The sequence below is a fragment of the Bidens hawaiensis genome, unplaced genomic scaffold (assembly GCF_021521415.1).
Source record: "Bidens hawaiensis isolate Kalapana, Puna unplaced genomic scaffold, B.hawaiensis_p1.1 tig00015856_1, whole genome shotgun sequence".
In the NCBI taxonomy this organism is placed as follows: Eukaryota; Viridiplantae; Streptophyta; class Magnoliopsida; order Asterales; family Asteraceae; genus Bidens; species Bidens hawaiensis.
The window spans coordinates 319,309-328,971 of NW_027492419.1; the positions used below are offsets into that span (position 1 = coordinate 319,309).

The following is a 9,663-nucleotide window of genomic DNA, read 5'->3' on the forward strand; positions in this document are numbered from 1 at the left end:
TTTTTAAGTATTTTGTCATTCCATTATGGTATGAATTTATGATGGTGATAATTGGACATAAATTGTTTATGGTAATAGATTTTGATGTTATGACTTGTGAGCTGTTGTGAAGATTGCATCATGCGTTATGTTTGTTAAATAAGAGAACATGGTTGATCATGGAGTCAACTTAAATGAGATCTTGATGTATTTTGCAATTATTGTTGAGCTGGCTAGAGAACTCAGATGAGATCTTGATTCTATAATATCAGGGTGGATCTTACAGTAACTGCGCATGGTGGTTTTTTCCTATGAATATACATTGAGAGGATACTCAAGCGTGCCCCGCTAGAAGTAATAGTATTCATAAACCGTTCAAACCAATCGGACCTCTATACCAAGTTCAAACCAATCGGACCGTCCATACCAAGTAAGTCGGTTGGTTTGAGATCTGAGCGGTTCAGTTTTGAAAATTCCGTTAATTGGTTCAAACTGGTAAAATAGAATTGTTAACCTGTCAAATGTGATCAATAAACGTTAACGGCTTGAAACTGCATAAAATATATGTAATAGCATATTGCATGTGTAATAACAATTAACAAACACAATTATTTTTTAATTATACCCAAATCAAAGATAATGCTTTTTTCGTATAAATTTCTGAATTAGTTAATTTTTTTTTTCGTGATTTAACATGTAAAATTTTTATTTTATTTTAACTATTTAGCTGCAATATGTGGTCTTATTTACTAATTAATATTAAAATATGATTTAATCAAAGGTTATGTTTATTTCGTATAAATTTCTAAATTCGTTAAATTTTTTTTCGTGATTTAACACGTAAAATGTTTATTTTAACTATTTAGCCGCAGCATGTGGTCTTATTTACTACTAGTTAATATTAAAATATGATTTAACCAAGACAAAATAACTTGTTTTCTTTTTGTTTTTTGTTTACTACTTGTTCATGATATTCATGCATACTACTTGACTCCGTATAAAATTTTGATAATTAAGTTTTCACGAAAAAAACAGTAAATACAAAGAAAAAAAGTGTTCATGTTATGTTTTGAGAATCGTATGCAATACATAACAATAAGATTTTCACTCGATTTAAAAAGTATCAAGCAGTTAACAAATAAAAGGATACCTTGTTTCTCGTAACGGTAGCATATAAAAACGTATTTTTTTTTATTTCATCTCACTGTCACGTGAGCAGAAGTTCCATTTCCCTTTTACCCTGGTGGAACGAAGCCCCTATGATTATTACACAAATTGTTTGTTTACATTAATATACATATATATTAAATAGCATAATTAAAGGGATAACTTTTTTTTAATAAATAATATTAAACATCAAAGAAAATTTATTTTATTAAAAATCATCAAAATATAACATGATTAAACAATTTCTCTTAAAATATACCAACAAATAAGTTTCCCGAACTCTGAACCGTACAAAAAATAATAATCACTTAGAGCAAAATCCATAACATCTTTGTCTGTCAATTCAACACTCTGGTTCATCATGATGCGTTGGTAGATCCTGTTAAACTTTTCGATAGAATAGCGGATCGCCATCCGTTTTGACATTAACAAATCAATGGTACGATTTTTCCGACGCATACGAGTGTGAAAGTTTTCACGAACGTTTAACCAAAATTGAAGACTGCGATTGACTTGATCATTGTTATCGACCCACGCCATTGACAATGCTATGTCTTCATCGTCCGTCCACGGTTCAGGGATCTCATTGGGTAAGCCCACTCGGTTAGCGTTGTTGTTTTCATTAGCCGAGTTGTTTGGATTTGGATTCATTCCTGAAATCAAAATAAATTCAAAAGTTTGAGTGACATATGAGGACAGGGTAAAAATGAGAGATTTTTTTTTGATAAATATATAGAGATAAAATTGAGGTTCTAATATATATTTTTTAATAAATCCCAACGGTCGCCTCTCACAGTGGTCCCCGCTCCAACGGCTATATTTTTAAAAACTATGGATGCAAAAAGGTTGGCGAATACGGAGGGCCGTAGTGGTGTGATGGGAGTTTAGATTATGCTGACAAAGATATCGAAGAATCAACACGTAAGATATGCGATTTTATAATTATTCTCACTTTTCTAGTAAACCCATCAAATTTCTCGGCGTTAATTGAGTTCATTCCTTTTTGCGTCTATCTTTATTTGCTGAAACATTTTCCTTTTTGACGTCAAACATTTTATGAAATGCTTCAATATCAAATGGGTTTTAGTCTTTTAGATCACCAATATTTCTCTTAGTTGGTGTTTGTTAATGATACGAAATTTGTTCACAAATCCTATTCCCTCAAATTCCAAATCCTATGCAAATTCCAATTCCAATTCCATTCCATTCCGTGAAACGAACGCGCCCTAAATATCTTTAAATCTATAAGAAGTAGACAAAGAAGTTTACATGTTAACCAACCTAAGCCAACTTTGTTAATTGTTTTAAAAAGTTTCCCATTTTGAATGTGATTAAAAACACTAGGGGCCTGTTCGTTTCACGGACTTTTTTTAAAGGATTTGGAATTGGAATGTTTGAGAATCCCTATCATGTGTTTGGTTGGTTAATATGTATTGGAATTGGAATCTTCTTCATTCTCAGTTTTTTTTTTTGAAGAACGAGAGAAACGGCGGAAACGTTTTAGGTTTTTCACATTTCGTTTTTGATTTATATTTTGAGTTATGATATTTTTATTAATTTTTTCGAATTTTTCTTTGAAGAGTTTTTACTTTCCATAACAATCCATATAAAATAAGTGGGATTTTAAAATCCCATGAAATGTGGGATTTGATGGGATTTAGTTTTCATTCTCATGCTTTCATTTAATGAAACGAATATATCAATTCATGGGATTTACAATCACATTCCTTAGAATTCTTTTCAAATCCTTAAAACGAACATGACTAAAAAGTAAAGTAACCTTTTCTTATAATTTCTCCTAATAAAAACAATTCCTGCGAATATTGATTTCCTATGTGCGTGAGAGCAAACACAAAGTCACACACACATACATATATATACATACATATATATATATAAATATATATATATATATACACACACGTGCGTGCATATACATCATTACTTATTTTTATGCTTAAAGTTGAATAACCTAAAACTAAAATCAAATTGAATAATTGGTGTATGAACCAATTGGTTTTTAATCCGCAAAACCCAATTTAGTTAGCCCACAACAATCAAAGCATGATCCGAATCTAACAAGAACTAAACAAAAAAATTAAAACCAACACAAAATTAAACCATATATGAGGTACAACAATATAAATTATAAAAATAAAAAAATTAAAAAATATGTAATTTCATCTCTCTAACTCTCGGTATGGGTCCTGATTTTTCTTCGCTTTAGGTCTAAAAAATGGTTGGGCCGCCACTAGGATAGGGGAAGAAAGGAAAAGAAATTGTATACTTAAAATGCACTCTCGAGTTAAAATAAAAGAAATAAAAGAAAGTGTTAATAACACTCTTGAGTTGGATCGGAAGGAATGATAGTAGGGCTGTAAACGAACCGAACGAACACGACAAGACCTTGTTCATGTTCGTTCAATAAGAAAATAATGTGTTCACGAACACTTACCGAACTAGATTTTATGTTCATGTTCGTTCATTAACGAAATTAATGTGTTCACGAACGGTTCACGAACACAAATAAAATCAGCAGAGCATATAGATTGAGACCAATGTATTCATCAATGTGAATAATAAAAGCCTGTAAACGAATCTAATGAACACGGATAAAGGCATGCTCGTGTTCATTCATTTAACTTTAAAAGAACACGGACACTTATCGAACAAATATTTATGTTCATGTTCGTTTATTTGAAAAGGGACAATTGTGTTCCTTTGTTTAAAATCTAAACGAACATAACTGAACAAAGATAGACGAACTTAAATGAACACAAATTAACAAATATAAAAACCTTTAATCAGATTACATATCTATATAATATTTAATTATGTTCTATTAATACATAAACAAACATAAATAAATAAGCATAAACGAACATAAATAAACGAACATAAACGAACGTTCATGAACATAAATGAACGAACGGAACATGTGTTCATGTTCGTTCGTTTAATTATACAAACACAAATTTTTTGTTCATGTTCGTTCGTTTATTAAATAAACGAACATAAACAAACTTCCCGCCAAACGGTTCACGAATAGTTCCCGAACGTTCGGTTCGTTTACAGGCCTAAATGATAGAAAACAAAATTGTAACTTTACAATTATGTCCTCATAGCCGAATGTAAAAGAGAATTGAGATAGTGTAAATTAACAATATTATAATGGGCTATAAACTTCTCTTTCACAATCAGCTATAATTTGCGGGAAATTTTGTGAGGGAAAAAGCCCTAACTTTTCTTTCTATTCTCTTTTTTTTCTTAAAAAAAATAAAAACTCAAGAATGAAAAAAAAAATTTCTTATCTTTTATTTTCCAAACCCTTAAATAAAAAACCCAAGAATGCACGTAGGAAAGGAAATGAGAGGAAAACATTTCCATTCATTTCCTTTCTTTTTATTTTCCTTTCCTTCCATCTAATTCCTTCCAAAATGGAAAGAAAGAATTTGCACTACAAAACTCCCACCTTCCTTTCCTTTTTATTCCTTGTGTTCTCGAGTTGAGTTAAGGAGAGAAAGGAAAGGATTCCTTTCCTTTCCGACCTTTCTTTCATTTTCACTAGGGCTGTGCAACGGTTCAGAACCGCGAGAACCAAACCGGAACCGGAATCGTTAAATGCTAAATATAAGAACCGGAACCGAACCTTATTTTAACGGTTCCGGTTCGGTTCAGAACCGAGTTAAACGGTTCTTGTGTAAACGGTTCTTGCCAGAACCGGTTTTCAATTAAAATTCTAAACATTGAAATATTAGAAGGTGCAAGAAACAAACGACAACTCATAAAATAAAATATTATCATATCAACATATTATATTTTAATGAAAGGGATTGAAAATAGATTAGAATAACCCAAAATATTTCAGAAAACAATTATTTTTTAAAACAGATTTAGGGCCGTGGAAGATGATTATTGTTTATGATATTGTAAGGGATTCAATGTAACCGGGAAAGTGAGAACGTGGATGGTCGCTCGTACATGGAAGTATGAAAGCCTACAAAATAAATAGGATTTTAAATATAATCTTCAAAGTTTAAACCAAACCCGGTTCTAGCGGTTCTATAACTGGAACCGTCGGTTCTAATCGAAACTGAACCGGGAACCATTTTCAGCCAAATTTAAGAACCGGAACCGGACCCAAATACAATAATACGGTTCGGATCTAGCGGTTCGGAACCGCGAATTGCTCACCCCTAATTTTCACTTTCTTTCTTCTTTTTCTTTCCTTTCCTTTCCTTTCCATTCAATTCTTTCCATTTTGGAAAGAAAATAAACCCATTCAATTTACTCTTCATTTGCCTTGTTTTTCCTTTTCTTTCCTTTCTTTTCTTTCCTTTAATGTAACCCGGGAACACACATTTCCTTGTTTCTTTTCATTTCCTTCCTTTCGAGAACACACTTTTTATTCATTCCTTCCCTTTCCTTCATTTTATGAAACTCGGGAGCCTTCTCTTATTTCCCTCATTTTCCTTTCCTTTCCTTTCCTTTCTTAAATGGAACTTAGAGGAACAGAGCGCTATGCTATTTTGGTTACGGTTAACCGACTCATAACAACTCGCTATAACCTTGAAAACTGATTAACTATAACTGCCATAACAGATCGGTTATGGTTATGAGTTTAGCCTAAAACCACCCAAACCAACTCATGTACACCCTAGACTTCCAATTAGACCCGAAAGTATTCCCCCTAACAAAAACCAATCACCTACTTCTTAAGGGACCACAAATGTTAGTTACTCAATAATACAAGGACCATTACTCTAACATAAATGATCCAACCAGACAACCACTGTACCTCCACCACCTCTCCCCACCGACATTTCCAAATCTATGAATTCATCAATTCAACAAATCCAACCCCAAAACCCTAACCAATGATCACCTCAATTCCCCAATTAAACCATTCTTAATCACAAAATTACCACCGACCCACCAATCACAACCCCTTCAATTTCATCTAATTCAATTCAATTCCAAAAACCCCTAATTTTTTCATCAAACCCTAACGATGCTGGATCGCATATTCGGACCTCGCCGGACCCGCCAATTCCACCGGATCCTCCGCAACGGCAAGGTCACCATCCTCTGCCTCGTCCTCACCATCGTCGTCCTACGTGGCAACCTCGGCGCCGGAAAGTTCGGTACGCCGGAGCAAGACTTTAAAGAGATCCGTGAAACGTTCTATCAGTACCGGAGCCGCCGGGCCGAGCCGCGCCGAGTTCTTGAAGAATTGCAAACCACGCCGGAGCAAACGACGGAGATTAATAATTATGCGGAGTTTGATATTAATAAGCTGTTTGTTGATGAAGAAGATGATGTTAAGAAGAACCCGAATGAGCCGTACAGTATTGGACCCAAGATCTCTGATTGGGATGAGCAGAGAGGTGAATGGTTGAAGCAAAACCCGAGTTTTCCGAATTGGGTTAATGTTAATAAGCCTCGGGTTTTGTTGGTAACCGGGTCGTCACCGAAACCGTGTGAGAATCCGGTTGGTGATCATTATTTATTGAAAAGTATTAAGAACAAGATTGATTATTGCAGGATTCATGGGATTGAGATATTTTATAACATGGCGTTGCTTGATGCGGAAATGGCGGGTTTTTGGGCGAAGCTTCCGTTGATTCGGAAGTTGTTGTTGAGTCATCCGGAGATTGAGTTTTTGTGGTGGATGGATAGTGATGCCATGTTTACGGATATGGCATTTGAGGTGCCGTGGGAGAGGTATAAAGATCGGAACTTGGTGATGCACGGGTGGAACGAGATGGTTTATGATCAGAAGAATTGGATCGGGTTGAACACGGGTAGTTTCTTGTTGAGGAATTGTCAGTGGTCGTTGGATTTGATTGACGTTTGGGCTCCGATGGGGCCGAAAGGGAAGATTAGAGACGAAGCGGGTAAGCTTTTGACACGTGAGTTGAAGGACCGACCGGTTTTCGAAGCGGATGATCAGTCGGCGATGGTTTGGATACTGGCTTCCCAGAAGGAAAGATGGGCTGATAAGGTTTATTTGGAGAATCATTATTATCTTCACGGTTATTGGGGCATTTTGGTTGACCGGTATGAGGAGATGATAGCGAGTTACCATCCTGGTCTTGGTGATCATAGGTGGCCGCTTGTGACTCATTTTGTCGGTTGTAAACCGTGTGGGAAGTTTGGTGATTACCCGGTTGAAAGATGTTTGAAACAGATGGATCGCGCGTTTAACTTTGGGGATAATCAGATACTGCAGATGTATGGGTTTACTCATAAGTCGCTTGCTAGTAGGAGGGTGAAACGAACTAGGAACGATAGTAGTAATCCTCTTGAAGTTCAGGATGAACTTGGGTTGCTTCATCCCGCGTATAAGGTTGTTAAGGTGCCATTGGGTGAATGAATTAGTTTGTTGTTTTTACCACGACTTACGTTGATTGTATCGGATTTTTTCTTGTTATTAGCTGGTTTATATGGAAAGAAAACAAAAAGGTTGAGCCAACTTTTGTTATTGTTTAGAAACTATAGTTTGTTCTTTGTAAGCATTATGAAATTAGTTGGCTTGATGTTGCCAAATATTGTGCACATCTGATTAATCAAGAAAGCTTGTCTTATTTTTTTAATTTTTTTTAAGTATTTTGTCATTCCATTATGGTATGAATTTATGATGGTGATAATTGGACATAAATTGTTTATGGTAATAGATTTTGATGTTATGACTTGTGAGCTGTTGTGAAGATTGCATCATGCGTTATGTTTGTTAAATAAGATAACATGGTTGATCATGGAGTCAACTTAAATGAGATCTTGATGTATTTTGCAATTATTGTTGAGCTGGCTAGAGAACTCAGATGAGATCTTGATTCTATAATATCAGGGTGGATCTTACAGTAACTGCGCATGGTGGTTTTTTCCTATGAATATACATTGAGAGGATACTCAAGCGTGCCCCGCTAGAAGTAATAGTATTCATAAACCGTTCAAACCAATCGGACCTCTATACCAAGTTCAAACCAATCGGACCGTCCATACCAAGTAAGTCGGTTGGTTTGAGATCTGAGCGGTTCAGTTTTGAAAATTCCGTTAATTGGTTCAAACTGGTAAAATAGAATTGTTAACCTGTCAAATGTGATCAATAAACGTTAACGGCTTGAAACTGCATAAAATATATGTAATAGCATATTGCATGTGTAATAACAATTAACAAACACAATTATTTTTTAATTATACCCAAATCAAAGATAATGCTTTTTTCGTATAAATTTCTGAATTAGTTAATTTTTTTTTTCGTGATTTAACATGTAAAATTTTTATTTTATTTTATTTTAACTATTTAGCTGCAATATGTGGTCTTATTTACTAATTAATATTAAAATATGATTTAATCAAAGGTTATGTTTATTTCGTATAAATTTCTAAATTCGTTAAATTTTTTTTCGTGATTTAACACGTAAAATGTTTATTTTAACTATTTAGCCGCAGCATGTGGTCTTATTTACTACTAGTTAATATTAAAATATGATTTAACCAAGACAAAATAACTTGTTTTCTTTTTGTTTTTTGTTTACTACTTGTTCATGATATTCATGCATACTACTTGACTCCGTATAAAATTTTGATAATTAAGTTTTCACGAAAAAAACAGTAAATACAAAGAAAAAAAGTGTTCATGTTATGTTTTGAGAATCGTATGCAATACATAACAATAAGATTTTCACTCGATTTAAAAAGTATCAAGCAGTTAACAAATAAAAGGATACCTTGTTTCTCGTAACGGTAGCATATAAAAACGTATTTTTTTTTATTTCATCTCACTGTCACGTGAGCAGAAGTTCCATTTCCCTTTTACCCTGGTGGAACGAAGCCCCTATGATTATTACACAAATTGTTTGTTTACATTAATATACATATATATTAAATAGCATAATTAAAGGGATAACTTTTTTTTAATAAATAATATTAAACATCAAAGAAAATTTATTTTATTAAAAATCATCAAAATATAACATGATTAAACAATTTCTCTTAAAATATACCAACAAATAAGTTTCCCGAACTCTGAACCGTACAAAAAATAATAATCACTTAGAGCAAAATCCATAACATCTTTGTCTGTCAATTCAACACTCTGGTTCATCATGATGCGTTGGTAGATCCTGTTAAACTTTTCGATAGAATAGCGGATCGCCATCCGTTTTGACATTAACAAATCAATGGTACGATTTTTCCGACGCATACGAGTGTGAAAGTTTTCACGAACGTTTAACCAAAATTGAAGACTGCGATTGACTTGATCATTGTTATCGACCCACGCCATTGACAATGCTATGTCTTCATCGTCCGTCCACGGTTCAGGGATCTCATTGGGTAAGCCCACTCGGTTAGCGTTGTTGTTTTCATTAGCCGAGTTGTTTGGATTTGGATTCATTCCTGAAATCAAAATAAATTCAAAAGTTTGAGTGACATATGAGGACAGGGTAAAAATGAGAGATTTTTTTTTGATAAATATATAGAGATAAAACTGAGGTTCTAATATATATTTTT

The 9,663-nt window shown here is 33.8% G+C and overlaps 1 pseudogene; it reads left to right on the forward strand.

Annotated features, from left to right (window-relative positions):
* Positions 1-5,989: 5,989 nt before the first annotated feature.
* Positions 5,990-7,745, forward strand: LOC143549908 (xyloglucan 6-xylosyltransferase 2 pseudogene; annotated as a pseudogene).
* The last annotated feature ends 1,918 nt before the right edge of the window (positions 7,746-9,663 follow it).